At 41.9% G+C, this 18,142-nt stretch overlaps 1 protein-coding gene across 5 annotated transcripts in view; it reads right to left on the reverse strand.

Moving 5' to 3' along the window:
- LOC134643648 (protein dispatched homolog 1-like) overlaps window positions 1–18,142 on the reverse strand; it is a 109,777-nt gene that overhangs the window by 62,236 nt on the left and 29,399 nt on the right. For 3 of the 5 annotated variants that reach the window (XM_063496121.1, XM_063496119.1, XM_063496122.1), the window contains one exon: window positions 15,884–15,961. The exons of the other annotated variants lie outside the window; for them this stretch is intronic. The gene's annotated coding sequence lies outside the window, so the exon portion shown is untranslated. The remainder of the gene's footprint in view (window positions 1–15,883; window positions 15,962–18,142) is intronic. 5 annotated transcript variants of the gene reach the window in all.

Consider the following 18,142-nt stretch of genomic DNA (forward strand, 5'->3'; position numbering starts at 1 on the left):
TGCGAGGTTGCAGACCTGGTCCCAATCTTTGAAATCAACCATTTCGAATGGCAACAGCATCACAAGCTCGATGCACACAGTCACGATAATCTGGTCTGTAACCACGGCTTTACAGAGTAATGGAGCCACACTGGTGATCCAGAGACACACGCAGCTGTAACAGTTACAGGTTTATGCACTGAAACCTTTTACAGCTTTTGCTGACTTTATTTATCTGGGCTTCAGCTGAAAAACACTGTGAGCATATTTGAGCTTTTAGGGAAGAACACAGCTGTATTTGATGCGAGTGTTTGGCCCATGACGAATATTATTTGCTTCCTTTTGTCTTCAGTTCAACACTTCTTGGTAACAAAATTGAGAAACAGAGAGGAGCTCTATACCAACCTCTATTATTAACTAATGGTTAGTACAGAAAGACAAAACAGAACAAGAGTAGTTTGAGTGAGGCCTTCACTAAAGACAACTGTGAAGCACTGAAAACATCCTTCATGTAAAAACTGAACATAAGTTCAGTTTAGTTGATGGAGTTCTTAGACAAACTCCACAGTTTTCAAAGATTTGAGTCTGACAGTTAGTCCAGAACAGCCGGACGTTCCTCTGACAGAACAACTTGCAGAGTGTTTATTGGCAAACCAGAGTCTTGTGCTTCCTGAAGCCCATCTTTAAGCCTCGACTGACATCAGGTGACCTGTCAGCCTTGCGTGAGCTCCGCTCAGAGCGTCTTTCTCCTCTGAGCTGGCCATTGTTGTGGGGGCTGATGAATATTTACTCTTCCCAGCTTGGCAGGGAAAGGGGGTGGTGGGGGTGTCCCATTGTGGCAGAGGGGTCAGAGAAGCTGACAAGACAGTGGGATCCTTCCTTCCCTACTGGCACCTACACTCTCAATACACTGAGCTGTGAGCTGGGACAGATCCACTGCCACTAATCGATTGTGCTGGGGATGTCTTCGGATGTGTGATGGAGAAAAGAAAGAAAAAAGATTTTGGGGGGGGGGGGGGGGGGGGGGGGGCGCACAGACAGTAAAGAAAGTGAGCACAGAAACAGAGAAAGAGCGAAAGGCCCGGAGGAATAAGAGAGAGGAGAAGGGTCTCCTTTGAAAGCCGTTTACATGAGAGACCACCAGAGGAACTCGCAGGACAAAAGAGGATCCACAACAGGACACAACGCAGAGTGAAAGGAAAGAAGCACTGATGTTATTAATGCACACGTCCCTCCAGGCTTCATCGCCACACTTACCCAGTACTCGACAAAAGGAACCATCTTTCCAAGCTGGAACAAAGAAGGCTTAGCAGCCCAACTTAAACTGTCTCTGTCAAAGCAGTTACAGCTGTAGTTACAGTAGGAACCAAACAGGCAACAGGAACGGCTGCAGGTCTGTGGGAAATCCACAGAAACCCCTACACCTGTTCATATTTGGATCATCTATGTCCATATATATCTATATCTGTAGGTATACAGCTCTACTATGTCTATCTAACTGCTGTACAACTGTACATATGGGCTGTGTCCTGTACACCTCATATGTTCACATACAGCAGGTCAGCCAGGTGTCAAACACAGACCTATAGGTTGAGTTGCCTGCTACAAAGCTAAAACCCCCTCAGTGCCTGAAACAATAAACAGAGCTGAGATTTGCATTGATCTGAAGCGCTCACTGTGCTTCATGTCATTCATCATTTCCTCTCCCGTGCCCAGGATACAAGAAACCAACAGAGAGTTTGTGAATTTACAGCAACACTTGTTGGACTGAATTATACATGAGACTGCTCGAACTAGGATGAAAGAAACAAAAACCACAAAGACACTGAGTGAGTCTCACTTCACAGGCTTTCACTGACACACCAACGACCTGCATTTATCGCAGTGGTGCCTCAAATCAAACCTGGTGAGCTGTCCGCTTGCTCGAAATAACACTTTGAACATTTTCAAATTTTGAGCTGTAATTAATGAACTGTATGAACAACTGTGACTTGTTTTGCCTTTGACCACAGTTAACATGACGATTTATCTCCCATATATTAAGCAAGAGGTTTCCTTCCTGATAAAAAGGAGTTTTTCCTTCCCTCTGTCACCAAATCCTTGCTCAACATTCAGAGGCTTATCTGAATGTTGGGCTTCTCGCTCTCGCACTGCGGGGTCTTTTCCAATATAAAGCACCTTGAGCCCACTGTTTTTGTGATTTTGAGCTATATGAATTTAATTTAATTAAATTTAACTGAAATTTGCAATTCACACACAGCAACAAGGTGTGAGTGCACGGAACTAATTGCTAACAGAAGGACAACAGCGATTACACTAAGTGAATGTAGCCCAAGTTAAATTTAGGCCTGATGATTTTAAGGTCACAGCAGCATAGCAAACTACTCGACAAGCAGTAGTGAAACTATTAAATGTCCAACAGAAAACTGGAAATGGAGAGCATTCCCCTTCAAATTAAAAGTTGCAACTTTTGAATTTAGTTGCTCCATTTAAACAGAGTTTGTATAGATTTTAAAATAGTTTTATGTTAAACATCAGTCCACTTAATAGTTGTACAAACCATAAAAGTATCACCACAGACAGGTCGGAAAAGTCCGTGCTGAAGTGACTCAAACTTGTTTTTAATGAGGAGACTCCGTGTGGCCTATATATTAAAAGTTAGAAAGATTATCCAAGCTATGCTCAGTGGCCAACAACATTTCACACATCACAAGTAGGTAGGATTGGGGTTTGCCAATAAGAGCCACATGTTGCTTTCACCAAGATGGTGGCAGTGAAACTCGAGGCTTCAAAACATTACTTCAGGTGACGTCACAGTGGCTACATCCATCTTTTATACCAGGGGCAGCACAACTAAAATGCCTATATATCCGTCCTGAACCTGAAGCATTTGGGATTTTTGGGAACACAAATATAAAGACACATCCATCAATATACAGATCCAAGTCTATGTTCTTCAGTATGTTTCGTCTCTGAAGCTGGACACTAGATGGAGAGCTTGAAGATGCTGTCACACCACACTGGGACAAGTACATATGTAAGCATGTATTAAATGTGTCCTACACAACCATTACTCTCTATGCAGACATTCGGCAGGATCCAACATCTGGTACGACTCCATCTGTATTGGTGATTTCATCCGCATCATTAAATTCCCATCCAGTAAGTATGTTGTATATTTTTCCTTTAATAACCTCATGAGATAAGGCCAGATAGGTTATGCCTCACATTTTTCATATTATTGCAGGAAATGCTCAGATATGCGAGTAATACAGTAACATAATTAGGATTTCATGTACGTGTAACATCTGATGCTTTAAAAATGGATCCAGCAGAAACAATAAACACACATATTCTAAGGATTTATTTGTCTGATCGTAACAGGAATAAAAGACACTCTTGACGGCTTCCTTGTTTTCACTACAGCAGCTCGCATTCTGGCAGATGTTGTAAGCCGGATGCTTATCCTGACACAAGCCCAAAGGAAATCTGCGTCTCGTCTCGGGATCGAACCGGGGGATCTTTCACTTGTTAGGCAACTGTGTAAATCACAACCCTACTAGGACTATCGAGCTGAAACAGTTCCAAATATCTGGAAAAACTGAACTGAGAACTTTCAAAGCATCTATTATTGATCACCAACCAAGACTCTATCAGAACCATCCAACATGTTTCAATATTAGCAGTTTCTCACACACATCTATTTTCCTCTCAGATGTGGCTTCATTACACAGAGAAAGGTTAATCATAAATCAAACTCAGCATATTTCAGGAAAAATCATATTCTGGCTGGAGAGCTGCCTCCAGCTGAGCTTATGCACTGATGTCATTTTACTACACCTGCATCTTGTTATTGCAACAAGTGCTGTTTTTCTAACATGTCCCTAACAATCACATCAAGAAACACAACAGATTATTAAAATCAACAAATCATAAAGTTTAACGAAGACATCATCCCGAGCCATCGCAGCTGAAGCCTCTAATGAAGCCGACAGCGAGCGACTGGCTGCCAACGTGAGGCCGTCAGGCATGAGCTGGCTGCCAGAGGCAGGCGCACTGTAGCACAGACAAACATCCCCAAACCATTCATTAGGCTAATGAAGCCCGGTGGATCACCCGAGGCCTCGGATGACGGAGCAGCAGTCGTTTACAACTCTCCACGATCAAAGTTAAGAAAGCTCTGTTTTGTGTGTTGGCTGAGGGAGGCACAATGAGGTGGCTGCCAGGCTCAGCCCAAACCTAGAGTCAGCCTAGTAATCAAGGGTTCCCATGCACGAGACAGTCAACACAGCTGCTCGTGCAGAGTGGGGAGGGTGGATCTGTCGCTGGTTACTGGAAGACTGAGTGAGCTAAGAAACATTAGTCCAAAGCACGAAAGGATTTTAACGTCATCTCTAGACACCTTTCTTTGGGTTGTGCGTGTCTAGTGTTTGGCATTCAGACAAAACCAATGGAAAGTGGTGATGAATGGAATCATTGGTTTGGTGAACTTTGCATGAGAGTTAAAGGTCCAGGTTTTCTTGCTAGCTTTTAAGGATGGATGGCAACAGTCCCCAAAACACCGCTCACATTAAAAATAGCAGTAACCAAATGAACCATCAGAGACACGTATGCCATGTTGAGACCATTCGGTTGGGTTACAGACTAAGCTAAAGGATTAGCTACCGTCATCAGTTATTACCCACATATCACAGTGTAAACATACAAATCAATGTAAACATGGCTAACTGACTTACATTATTGGGCCAGCTTTAACACACTGCTTTCAGCGGTGCAAACGTATTTCATTTAAGAAAGCGAGATGGAGATAATGGTGTTAAATATACTTCACTAAAATTACAATCAATTTCTTTCCACAAGTCAAAATTTAAACAGTACACGCTCTAAAATGTACTCCAAGTAAGAAAGGAAAAAGTAGCTCCTTGAAGGACGACAATAAAATAATATCAGTTTATGAGAATACAAAGTTCTTTCAATCTGAATTCAAAAATGTTTGTTTTCACCTTAAGTGATAACGCTGAACCAAAAGTAACAAGCCTGTATTAAAAACAGCAGAAAGTACAGAAATTTGTGTAAATACGAAGTTGTCAGAAAAATAAATAATAAAGTACAGATTATAGTGTGGTGGTTGCTGGTGAATGGCAGATGACATTGTGACAAATACTATGTTACAAAACTACAAAGGAAATGGTTAACGCCAAAATTCACAAAATGTCATTATGTTTCACAAGAAACCTCAAAACACATTTCAAAGCTTCCACAGTGCAAAACAGCCAAAGGCAGCTTCCAAAGGACAGTAATACAGTGGCTTGCAAAAGTATTCGGCCCCCTTGAACTTTTCCACATTTTGTCACATTACAGCCACAAACATGAATCAATTTTATTGGAATTCCACGTGAAAGACCAATACAAAGTGGTGTACACGTGAGAAGTGGAACGAAAATCATACATGATTCCAAACATTTTTTACAAATAAATAACTGAAAAGTGGGGTGTGCGTAATTATTCAGCCCCCTGAGTCAAAACTTTGTAGAACCACCTTTTGCTGCAATTACAGCTGCCAGTCTTTTAGGGTATGTCTCTACCAGCTTTGCACATCTACAGACTGAAATCCTTGCCCATTCTTCTTTGCAAAACAGCTCCAGCTCAGTCAGATTAGATGGACAGCGTTTGTGAACAGCAGTTTTCAGATCTTGCCACAGATTCTGGATTGGATTTAGATCTGGACTTTGACTGGGCCATTCTAACACATGGATATGTTTTGTTTTAAACCATTCCATTGTTGCCCTGGCTTCATGTTTAGGGTCGTTGTCCTGCTGGAAGGTGAACCTCCGCCCCAGTCTCAAGTCTTTTGCAGACTCCAAGACGTTTTCTTCCAAGATTGCCCTGTATTTGGCTCCATCCATCTTCCCATCAACTCTGACCAGCTTCCCTGTCCCTGCTGAAGAGAAGCACCCCCAGAGCATGATGCTGCCACCACCATATTTGACAGTGGGGATGGTGTGTTCAGAGTGATGTGCAGTGTTACTTTTCCGCCACACATAGCGTTTTGCATTTTGGCCAAAAAGTTCCATTTTGGTCTCATCTGACCAGAGCACCTTCTTCCACATGTTTGCTGTGTCCCCCACATGGCTTGTGGCAAACTGCAAACGGGACTTCTTATGGTTTTCTGTTAACAATGGCTTTCTTCTTGCCGCTCTTCCATAAAGGCCAACTTTGTGCAGTGCACGACTAATAGTTGTCCTATGGACAGATTCCCCCACCTGAGCTGTAGATCTCTGCAGCTCGTCCAGAGTCACCATGGGCCTCTTGGCTGCATTTCTGATAAGCGCTCTCCTTGTTCGGCCTGTGAGTTTAGGTGGACGGCCTTGTCTTGGTAGGTTTACAGTTGTGCCATACTCCTTCCATTTCTGAATGATCGCTTGAACAGTGCTCCGTGGGATGTTCAAGGCTTGGGAAATCTTTTTGTAGCCTAAGCCTGCTTTAAATTTCTCAATAACTTTATCCCTGACCTGTCTGGTGTGTTCTTTGGACTTCATGGTGTTGTTGCTCCCAATATTCTCTTAGACAACCTCAAAGGCCGTCACAGGGCAGCTGTGGAGCTGTTTTGCAAAGAAGAATGGGCAAGGATTTCAGTCTGTAGATGTGCAAAGCTGGTAGAGACATACCCTAAAAGACTGGCAGCTGTAAATGCAGCAAAAGGTGGTTCTACAAAGTATTGACTCAGGGGGCTGAATAATTATGCACACCCCACTTTTCAGTTATTTATTTGTAAAAAATGTTTGGAATCATGTATGATTTTCGTTCCACTTCTCACGTGTACACCACTTTGTTTTGGTCTTTCACGTGGAATTCCAATAAAATTGATTCATGTTTGTGGCTGTAATGTGACAAAATGTGGAAAAGTTCAAGGGGGCCGAATACTTTTGCAAGCCACTGTACCTGTCTGCAAATCATCATTTGTAATATCATTTTAATTCCCTGCCAAAGTCGGCACCACCGTTGTTTGCAGTTGGTGTCTGTATTGTACTGCCTTGAGGTAAAACCAAGCAGCTTATCTTGGTAATAAATCTTGAATAATAGTTCATTAACTTTTAGCTTAAACTTTAATTTAAAAGAAATAACAGAAATGAGAGTGCACATGCACATAGATCTACAAAGACAGAATATCATCTGTTGCATTAGCAGAATAACTGAGCTACAATGGCAGTCTATTACATTTTGTTTCAAAGACATTTTTTTCTTGTGCTAAGCAAGATCTTTTGTTGCGAGCGTGTATTACTACCAGAGTTGGCCACATATGTTTCTGCACGCTGTAGCTCATGCAGTAGATTTAATACTATATTAACAAGAGAGGATATCTGTAAATTGCTTTGGTGTGGAAACTCTGACATTAGCTCCGGTTCTCAGCCTGATGAAGCTGTAGCCTCCCACAGATATGACTGGGTTGGCGGGTGGATGATTTCCGGGCTTGGCGCAGGGTTGGTGGTGGAGGATTAAGTGGGATTTATACTTTTGCATTAAATCTGCACCATAGGTATGCTGTAATAGCAAACCCTTCAGAAATCCCACTCTTTAACCTCCTAAGACCCAAATTCTTCCACAGCATGCATTTTTAATTTCTCTTTGATATTTGGGCTGATTGGGACCCGATGAATGTAAAAACAAAGAATTACCAGATTTTTTTTTTTTTTACCTGATTTTTGTTTCTAACAAAATAAGAGCCACATATGAGGATATTCGTTTAAAATTTCAATAGAACAGTAGCAGGATAATGTCCTCGTACGTGGATATCAGGCCCTTGTAGAGCAAAACTGAGTGTTTCAGAATCAGAATCAGAATCGTGTTTATTGGCTATGTATATGCACAGACACATACAAGCAATTTGGTTCCGGTAGATGGTGACTCTCAAGCACAGCAATGTAAATCACACACACACACACACACACACACACACACGTGTCTATATATACACATTACACATGCATACACATACATACACAAAGCTGTGTAAACCAACTATAAATAACCAATCTAAACGTATATACATAGAATACAGGATGACAGAAATGAAATGAGGTGGAATGAATACTACAGAATGTAGATAAGGTGCAGTTGCAATCTGGCAGTGGGAGCAGTGTGACAATTTGGTCTAAATAACCCCAAATGTGATGTCCACATATGTGGACGCCAGGTCCTAGGAGGTTAAGTTGACATGCACCTCCCTAAAAAAAAAAAATCTAACTACATGTTTCAGCACTGCAGCCAAAAACTGATTGATCAATTCATTATTTCCTGTTCTGGATTTCTGGCTGTTGCTTCTATCACAATTTTCAGAAGCGAGTAGAAGACAAAAGACCAACTTGAAGACAGGAAGTCCACTGCCAAAGTTGTAGAGCAACACAAGTCCGCCATGCACAGGTACAATTACTAGCAATGGTGTCAGCCACTTGCACAGGCTCTACATAATTCAAACTTCTCCACTGAATCAAAGCTTTACTGATGGCAACATAACCAATGATGGCTTTTTAATCTACTGTCAGGGCTACGTCATGCTGGTGATGAATATTTTGCACTTTGCTGAATGAGCACCAGTTCATTAGGTGGTCTCTCATAAACAGCACCATCAGCCACACTAGCCGTGTTTCTTGGTTTGCACAGCTCTTCCAATCTGTGTGTACGCCTAGTGTGTTCACAGTAATGTACAAAGAAGCTCAACATGGCAGCACAGCTAGCATTTTGGAGGTGTGACTACAGATCCATGTGGACAGGTAACACTGGTTAATATACTGGTAGTAGTACAAATGCTGTGTTTTACTGTGTTTGCTGTCAATTATACTTTTTTTTAGTAAGAAAATCAGAATCAGCAGGTCAGACTTGAATCAGATTAAGAAACTTCACACCTTAATAGCACCTTCATTCATCAGTCAATACAGCCCTATACGAGTATAATAACACAGCCAACTGATGACAATGTAGCTAAGCTAATAGAGGTTAGCACTTTAAAAAGCTTTGTATCATGAAAATGAAAGGGTTAAAAGTAGTATATTGTCGAGTATCACTGAGGATTAAACAAAAAACAAAGTTATAATAATAATAATCAAAGACCCAGTGGTAATCTTAAAATAAGCACTGTTAATGTTCACGTAACATCTATCGATTTCTATTTATTTTATACTTCTCCCAGTTTGCTCTCCTACCAATACATTTTCATGTGAGGCTTTGGTGTATGCAATTATGATTGCAATTACCTGTAGGAAATGACACGTTTAGTGGAAAGTGATTTAACACACACACACCACAAACAGACAACACAAACAAAATGATCGCATTCAATGACAAATGGGTACGATTCGAACTCACGCTCCCGCTCTCAGAACGCCTGCTCATCTAGTGAGCTAAAACACTCAGGCTCACCTCGGCGAGCTAAACCAGCACTTGTAGTGTGGTCCATTCATTTCAATGGGACAAAAAAATTGCATAAAAAGCTTAATATTTCAAAAAGTTTAAAAATTATGAGCACCAAAAGATATGGCTCGCATTTGCAGAAATAGCAGAACTCTTTAAAATCTGAATGGTGAAAATCGCATAAAAACTGTGGGACTAGTTAAGCATAAAGAACTAGTTAAGAATAAAGAAGTAGAAAAAGTTGCATTTCCTGCAAAAATGCCTGGTGAATGCCGTGTAGTGGAAACCATGTGCAGAAAACAGCTGAAGAAGCATAACTATCTGCAGAAAAGAGGTGTAGAAGCTGTCTGCTGAAGATGCCTTTATTTTGAAAGGGTACACTGAAGAGTGTCAAGAAAGCAGAGGCAGCGCAAGCAGGGAAGAAATGCGGCCACAGCTGCACAGGCAGTGTTGCCAACTTAGCGACTTTGTCGCTATATTTAGTGAGTTTTCAGACGTGAAAAGACGTGAAAGCGCATATCGCTTTTACTCTCAACAAGCAGTGGGTGCTGTAACGCAGTCAGTTCTTCTTTTACTCTTTTACTCTTATGCTGTTTTGTGGATCACAAGGTTTAAAACTACTTATAAACACACACACACAAAGTAACTCCACCAGAGTGCCTATTTCGGGTCACTTTTGCCGGTCCAAGCCCGGGTAAAGGAGCAGGGTTGGAATTGTGACATTAAAAAAAACAATAATTGCTAAAAGAAATTTAATTTGTAGTTCTAAATAAACTCTAAATGCATTTAGGACGTTTTTTACTCACTTTATGTCTCTTCCACGATGTTATTTCTCTCTCCAACAACATAGGTTACAATTATATTAGCATGACCAATTATGCAAATTAGGTGATGACATCATTTAGCGACTTCTAGCAATTTTTAGGACAACCAATAGCGATTTTCCTTACTGAGGAGTTGGCAACACTGCGCACAGGTAGGATTCGAACCTGCGCTGCCCATTCTCAGGGCGCCTGCTCATCTGAGTGAGATAAACGGTGGTCATCCCAGTAAGCTGAACTGGCCAGCAGAAGAAGCTTAACTGTCTTACGCAGCTCACAGAGTCAAGAGAAACAGGAACTCAGTAGGCTGAATGTCCACAGTATTCACCCAAATAAAAAATATACATATTTGCTCAGATAGTTCTTCATGTATTAGAAACCTCTTTATTGCCATAAATAGAACACACTCTCACATATGAATCTCTTGGTTGCCTCTTAAAAAATACAGGTTGTTAAGTGTTAAGGCAAATTATTAACAGTGAGCAACACTAGCTAACGGCTAGCTTACAATACTAGCCAACTTAGAAAGCTAGTTCGCCAATTTCTAAAGTCAACCAACATCTGGCTCTTATTATAACATGAATTCCAAAATAAACTCATGTAGAGAAAACGAAACAATTAGCAAATTTGCTACTATGCTTGGTATCAAGAAATGTGTCTAAACTAATCAGTAAGCTAAAGTTAATTAAAACTAGCCAGAAAATTAGAAGCTATCAGGCCAAACAGGAACTTGATCAACATCAGGTTTCAAAAAAAACAAAACAAAAAAAAACACAGTCTGATATCTAAAACTATCTTAATACTTTTACTAAAGACTTTCTCATACTCAAATCAAACTTTTTCCTGGTTAATATTAGCTAGCCTACCTGCTACCTGGCATATTTAGCATAGCTAAGCTACAGTTAGCTGATCAACAGAGCCCGTGTTATCCATTGTTAGACAAAGTACAGTTTAGGGTTAAATATTTAACATTTACCAATGTTAGCTGTTAAATAATGTGGCAGGGTGTTCAGTCAGCCACATTATGTCTCAGTTGTACAAAATATGACATACAACTGTGGAGCATGATAGTGCACATCAAACTTGTTGTGTTTCATGATTGTTTTAATACTAGCTAGCATAGAGTACAAGCACATGTTGCAACCAGTGTACATTTATAGTTCACTGATATCTTTATAAAAATTAGTTCTCTGACATTATGCTGAGCTCCCATATACACCCATTTTATGTCCACGCGTGGGCTAGTGTTCCTCTCACTGAAACCTGACAAAGCAGCCAATGTACAGGAATGAGGTGGAGGCCAGAGTGGATCATCTGGAACCCGCCGAGACCCCGAACAGAGTGCTAGCTGGCTGAGTGGCCTGACAGCCTTTCAGCAGGCCGGGGCAGAAAGAACCACAAACACAGACTGAGTGTAAAAGAAATATGTCTGTGTGTGCAAACTCAGAGACGCGTGCGTGCGAGAGATTTCCTGCGTGTAAAAGGCTGCACTGCTCCCTGAGCTTAGATTTACATGTCAACATGAAATCATACATTGGACAGTAAGTAAACAGATACAGTTGATCCTCTGTCTATACCATTTTTCTCGGTGGGGATCCTTTGTGAACGGTCATACCCCACCACACAGAGCTATGACCACAAATCATTGCAAATGTTTTGAAATAAAAATTAAGCTTCATTTGCACATCAGCGTAGCCAGAAAGTCATTTTAAAAATATCAAAAAATGAGAGACATGTTTTTCCCAAGAGAAGCCATGAATCCATCATAGGGGTGTATGGGGGCACTGTGAGCCATGGATAAACAGCTTGTACCTCACTCACTGACCCAGTTGTAGCGAGGTGAAGAACAAACATCCTCACCTTCAACTAGAGGCTTGTCTGAACTCGCCATACAGAGGCAGGGGGAAATCAAGAAGTCCAGCAATAGCTGCGTTACAGAGCAGTTCTTCCCTCCGTGCATGTTTTCCTTATTAGACTGCTCGTGATTACAGGACACTGATGAAAGGGTCCCGACTTTTCCCATTCTGATTGTTGGTTAGTTAGAGGTGGAGGGATTTTATCCTGGGTTCAGGAGAAATGCTTTTAAATGGTTGCTGACATGACGTCATGCAGTAAAGCTGAAATTAGGACCTCATGAGTATGCCTTCTTAAAAAAAAAAAAATACTGCACTTGAATTGGAAAAAAGCCCTGATTAAACACCAGCTTACAGTTTTGTTGTGGACATTGTTATCATTACCTTCCAAAAAGGAGTCACAGACAGAAGAGCAGTTACTGATCCAACAGCACCCTTAGACAAGTCTAAGTGCCAAAAACAACCGCCCCCGGTGGCCACATGAGGCTGACTGCAAACACCGGTCAATCCTCCAACTCCCGTGTTAAAAAACTAAACATGTTTATAGGCAGCTACAAATAACAGTGTGGTTTATATCACTAACTTCCCTCTTCATCAGCTTCTTCATCAGCTGTACAAGGCTGATAAAACAACAGGAAAACAACTTGTAATATACAAAGACACATAAAGTCTGTAGAACTGTATCCATGGTTTAACATTAACACCTGTGAGAACAGTGCCGAACCAATCGTGTGGTTGTAATATAATTAAATATATTGTTATAATATCCGTGTGTGCGTGTTATTCATTAATAATAAAGTTCTATTAACTGTTTAAGAGTATATTTATCATAATAAAGTTATCGTGATGACATTTTTCTATAATTACCCAGCCTCAGTCTACCAGCGTACTTTGAGTTACTCCCCATCTCATTATTTCAATCCTGATTCACTCGGAAGCATTTTAATGGAACTACAGAACAAATATTACTAATTACTAATGTGGTTATTTGAACTGTTTTATTTTCAGTGTGAGGAAGTCTTGAGACAGCCCTTATTGCTCTACATTTTGGGTGCCATACCCTTTTCTCATTTTTAAAGTGATCCCGAGCAACAGTTCTGCAGGATTTTCTCTGGAAACCGGCAGCTTTTTCACTCGTCTATGGTCCAGTCCAGACCGTTTTCAGAGGAATGTGGGGTTTTCTTTTTGTTGGTTTAGCCATTTAACACAGACCTATGAATCACCCAGACATAAAAACTACATCTAACTCATGTCTAAACACAACACTGTAGATTCTTCAGTTTAATCTACGAAAGGTGGAAGGGAGGCTGCAACACACAGGTTTGTTGGAGCGATTAAAAAGGAGGAAAGTCAGCACAGACTGAGAGCTCTACAGCCGTCTGTAAAACACGGTGGAGGCGTTTCAGTCAGAGGTGTTGGCGAGTTCAAAAACACTAATGTCATTATGAATGCATAAAAGTACCATCAGATTTTGACACTACAAATCATCTAGAAAGTATCTGATTGACCCGTGGCTTCATTTTTTGACATAACAATGACCCCAAACACTCTGCGTGCAGTAAAAGCACGCCTGGACAGAAAACAAGCACACAGTTTGTAGACTACAGCTCAGCATTTAACACCATCGTTCCCTCGAAGCTGGACAGGAAACTGCAGGATCTAGGACTGAGCAGCTCCCTCTGCAGCTGGATCCTTAGCTTCCTGTCTGACAGACGCCAAGTGGTCAGACTGGGCAGCACCACCTCATCCCCCATCACACTGAACACTGGTGCTCCACAGGGGTGTGTACTGAGCCCTCTCCTGTACTCACTCTACACCTACGACTGCACGGCCACTAACAACTCCAACATCATTGTGAAGTTTGCGGACGACACTACAGTGGTGGGTCTTATCACCAACGGTGATGAGACGGCCTGCAGGGAGGAGGTCAGCGCCCTGACCCACTGGTGTCAAGACAACCATCTCACCCTCAACGTCGCAAAGACAAAGGAGTTGATAGTGGACTTCCGGAGGTGCAGAGAAGTACACACCCCCATCACCATCAACGGCGCCGCTGTGGAGAGAGTGAGCAGCTTCCGCTTCCTTGGTGTACATCTGGCTGAGGATCTTACGTGGTCAGGACACATAAACAAAACACTGAAGAAGGCGCAGCAGCGCCTCTTCTTTCTCAGGAGACTGAAAAGATTTGGCATGAGCCCCCGCATCCTCAGGACCTTCTATCGCTGTGCCATTGAGAGCATCCTCACTGGATGCATCACCACCTGGTACGGCAACAGCACCGCTCACAACCGCAAAGCTCTCCAGAGAGTAGTGCGGTGTGCTGAACGGATAATTGGAGGTGAGCTTCCCTCCCTCCAAGACATCTACAGGAAGCGGTGCCTGAGGAAAGCGGGGAGGATCATCAAGGACTCCAGTCACCCCAGCCATAAACTGTTCAGACTACTTCCATCAGGAAGGAGGTTCTGCAGCATCCGGTCCCGTACCAGCAGACTGAGAGACAGCTTTTTCCATCAGGCCATCAGACTGCTGAACACTTCATAGACACCTCACCCTCACTACTGGAACTTCAACATTATGCACTCCATACTGTATATAAATACCACTGTTTTGCACATGTCCAACTACCAACCTCTGTATATTTTATATATTTTATTTTATTGTTTACTCTATTTCATTTGTAAAATATGTATACACACACACACACACACACACACGTAGAAAAACATATTTAGTATACACATCCAGTAATGCATATACTCTTATATATTGTACATATATTTATTACTTTCAGATTTAGCCATTCTTATATTTTGCTTGTTTTACGTTATTGTATTTTTGCACAACTCTGTTGCTTGTGAAGCTCGCACACAAGAATTTCACTCGCATGTACTGTACCAGTGTACCTGCACATGTGACGTGACAATAAAAGTGATTTGATTTTGATTTGATTTGACAGTGCAACACCATCAGCCATGGATTGGCCTCCCCGGAGCCCGGACCTCTACATTACTGAAGCAGAGCGGCATCATCGTGACAGAGAACCGAACAAAAGCAGCCAAACAAAAACGAGCGTTGAATGTCCTGAAGAGGAGATGACAGCTATTCCTGAAGATAACTTCACACATGAGAAGCAGAGAGTTCAGGCTGTGTTAAAGATAATTGTACCAAATATTGACTTCCAAGCTCAGGTTTTTGCCTTATATATATCTACATTCAATATAGTGCCACACCTGTTCCTGTCTTCTTAAGCTATAGTTCTTTTGCACACATCTCTGTTTCACACCTCCATATTTTGTCTCCTTTTCTATCTTCAGTTCTATTTCTATTGTATATATTAATCAGCATCTGTGGGTGGACAGCAAAGAAAGAATTTCATTGCACAGAGAAATGCCCTTTTTCTCTTGTGACACATGACAATAAACACTTTGAATCTTTGAATCTTGAATCTTAGTAAAACATGTTAAAGAAAAAACACAAACTGATGGATAAAACTTATTGCAGGTCATATGTGTGATGCACCCACACAGCTTAGTTCAGCCTGCCAGCCTTAGCTAATACCTCTGCCTCTTGGTGGGAAATATTAAAATACAGACGATAATGATCATCACATTAGCCGAGTTAATAAAGCAACACGTGGCAAACGCAGCACTGTGCAGACTGATCATCACAGTCATTTTGGGTTTAAACCACACTCAGTTACTGAATGAAGGAAATGTACAACAGGACGTCCCTCAGAACTACAGTTTGATGTGAACTTTATGGTGTGCAGCTTTGCACAGTAAATACACAATCTACAGTTAAACGCAGCGCTACATGCCTTACCTGCAAGATGACAATGCACCGCGCTCTGCATTTGTTCATGCGGTCACACTCTCAAAGCCCTCAGAGATACCGGTCAATCTGTGGACACACAGACAACATTGCTCTGAAACACAGTACAAAATAAAATGAAAAGAATCGGCTCCCTTTGGAAAGAAACGACTCCACTGAGTTAAAGATCAGCAGAGCAGCAAGTGCGATCCATCTATGCCTTAAATAGGAAAGACTACTGGTGCCAATTTTCCTTGAAAATCACTGCTGGAAATAAGCTTGTTAAGGAATCCACGGAAGAAAAAAATGTTTTAAGTGTAAGACAATAAAAGAGACTCTGGTAAAAAAAAAAAAAAATTAAAACACAGAGACCGAAATAGGCAAAATCTACAAGTCTGTTCCTTCCCCTCAACCTCGAAGCTGAGAGGTCACACCACTCGCGGGTCTGTTAATAAGATCTGCAAAGGTCACTTTATTGTGAAGATTAGGCCCACTGACAGAAAAAAATGCAGCTTCATACCCCGGAGATTTTAGGTGATGATTTAACAGGTACGGAGAAGATTAGACGAGAAGGCCGGATAGCAGGAAGCAGGACAGGAAGGCATTATCCTGCCCCGTGACGCCGGTCCTGGGAGGTTAGCAGGTAGCCTAGAAACAAGGTCATGATATGACCTTGAGTATGTGCAAGGGCTCAGCAGAACAGAAGGCCATTCAAAGGCAGCATATGGTTCACATCAGCAGTTACTAAGGTGTGTGTCGATAGAGAGAAGATGAAGAGAGTGGTCGCCACAGAGGGGGTTAAATATGGACGGACGAGGAGAGGAAGCTTTTAGTCCGTTTTGAGCAACGGCCTCGGGTTAGACCAACCCATTTATCCTAAGATAACAGCTTAAAGTTTCTTCCCACACTCCAACACTGGAGGGGTAGCATTTACCCCCCTCCCACTGAGAGCAGTCTTAAAAAGGAAACTGTTTTCTACCTCAAAGCTTCCAAAAGGCCCAAAGACAATCAAAGCATCGATTCTTCTCAATGAAGAACATCCTTCCTGTTTTTGTCATTTAAATACATTAGATATGAAGACGCTTCACTGCAAATGTTAAAAATCAAAATCACGCGGTTCAGTTTGTAAAAATTCTGCCCTTTGTCATTACGCTGTTGCATTTTTCCCTGTTGCTTACTGTGATCATGTGACAGCCTGTTGGTGTGGAAAGAGCTCAGACATGCAAGTATCTCACAGGCAATTCCCATCGACCCCAGGTCGCTGCTAGGCCTTCACCAAGCATGCATACACCAATTAATCCGATGGCTCGAGTCACAGTCAACTTTCATTTCCAAAGAAGTCGCTCGAATCCAAGGGAGGGATCTCCCTCCCAGTACCTCGCAATTTCTCCAAAATATAAAGGCAGAGGCGCGTTTGAAATGGCACCGTTCCAATGCAGGGGTTCGTCAAAAGAACTGAGTCACAGCTTCACATAGAGGAACTAAATGGGACAACTCCCAAAATTCCTACCTTTTCACAATTGTGAAAATGTTCCCTTTGAACTGCTGAAGACACTGTGTTGATTCAGTGGCAGAATCCTTCCCCCTAAGCCGCTATTTGCTTTAGCGGCGATGACACAAGGGGAGGAATTTGAGCAATGCGTGAGCATCGTAGACTCATTTCCTCTGAGTGAAAACCATCTCCAGACAGACAAGTCGGCACTCAAGTCTTTATTCCCGCTTTGGTTCCGGGTCAGCCAGTCTCCGACTGACACAGTCAACATTTGTGTTCCTGCATCGTGTAAGACAGACGTGCTCAAACTAGGACTGCTCAGTTACAGTGAAAGAAAATTATTCTGGTCACCACCTAAAACTGAACTCAAAGCCCTTTATACATGCCTCATTCACACATTCATACAAGCACTTTGCTTCCTATCCAACATTCACACACCAATGAACGCGTCAGGAGCAACTCAGCATTCGATATCTCGCTAAATGTTACTCAAGGATGCTTTGGCACGTACACTGCCCCCTCCCCCTATAACGCACTTTATTTAGAATATAAGACAAAAATAATCAGGCCCCATCTTATCTTAATGACCTTGTAGTACCATATCACCCTATTAGAGCACTTCACTCTCACACTGCAGGCTTACTTGTTGTTCCTAGAGTATTTAAAAGTAGAATGGGAGGGAGAGCCTTCAGTTTTCAGGGCCCTCTTCTGTGGAACCAGCTTCCAGTTTGGATTCAGGAGACAGACACTATCTCTACTTTCAAGATTAGGCTTCAAAC

This window comes from Pelmatolapia mariae, linkage group LG15 (assembly GCF_036321145.2).
Source record: "Pelmatolapia mariae isolate MD_Pm_ZW linkage group LG15, Pm_UMD_F_2, whole genome shotgun sequence".
NCBI lineage: Eukaryota > Metazoa > Chordata > Actinopteri > Cichliformes > Cichlidae > Pelmatolapia > Pelmatolapia mariae.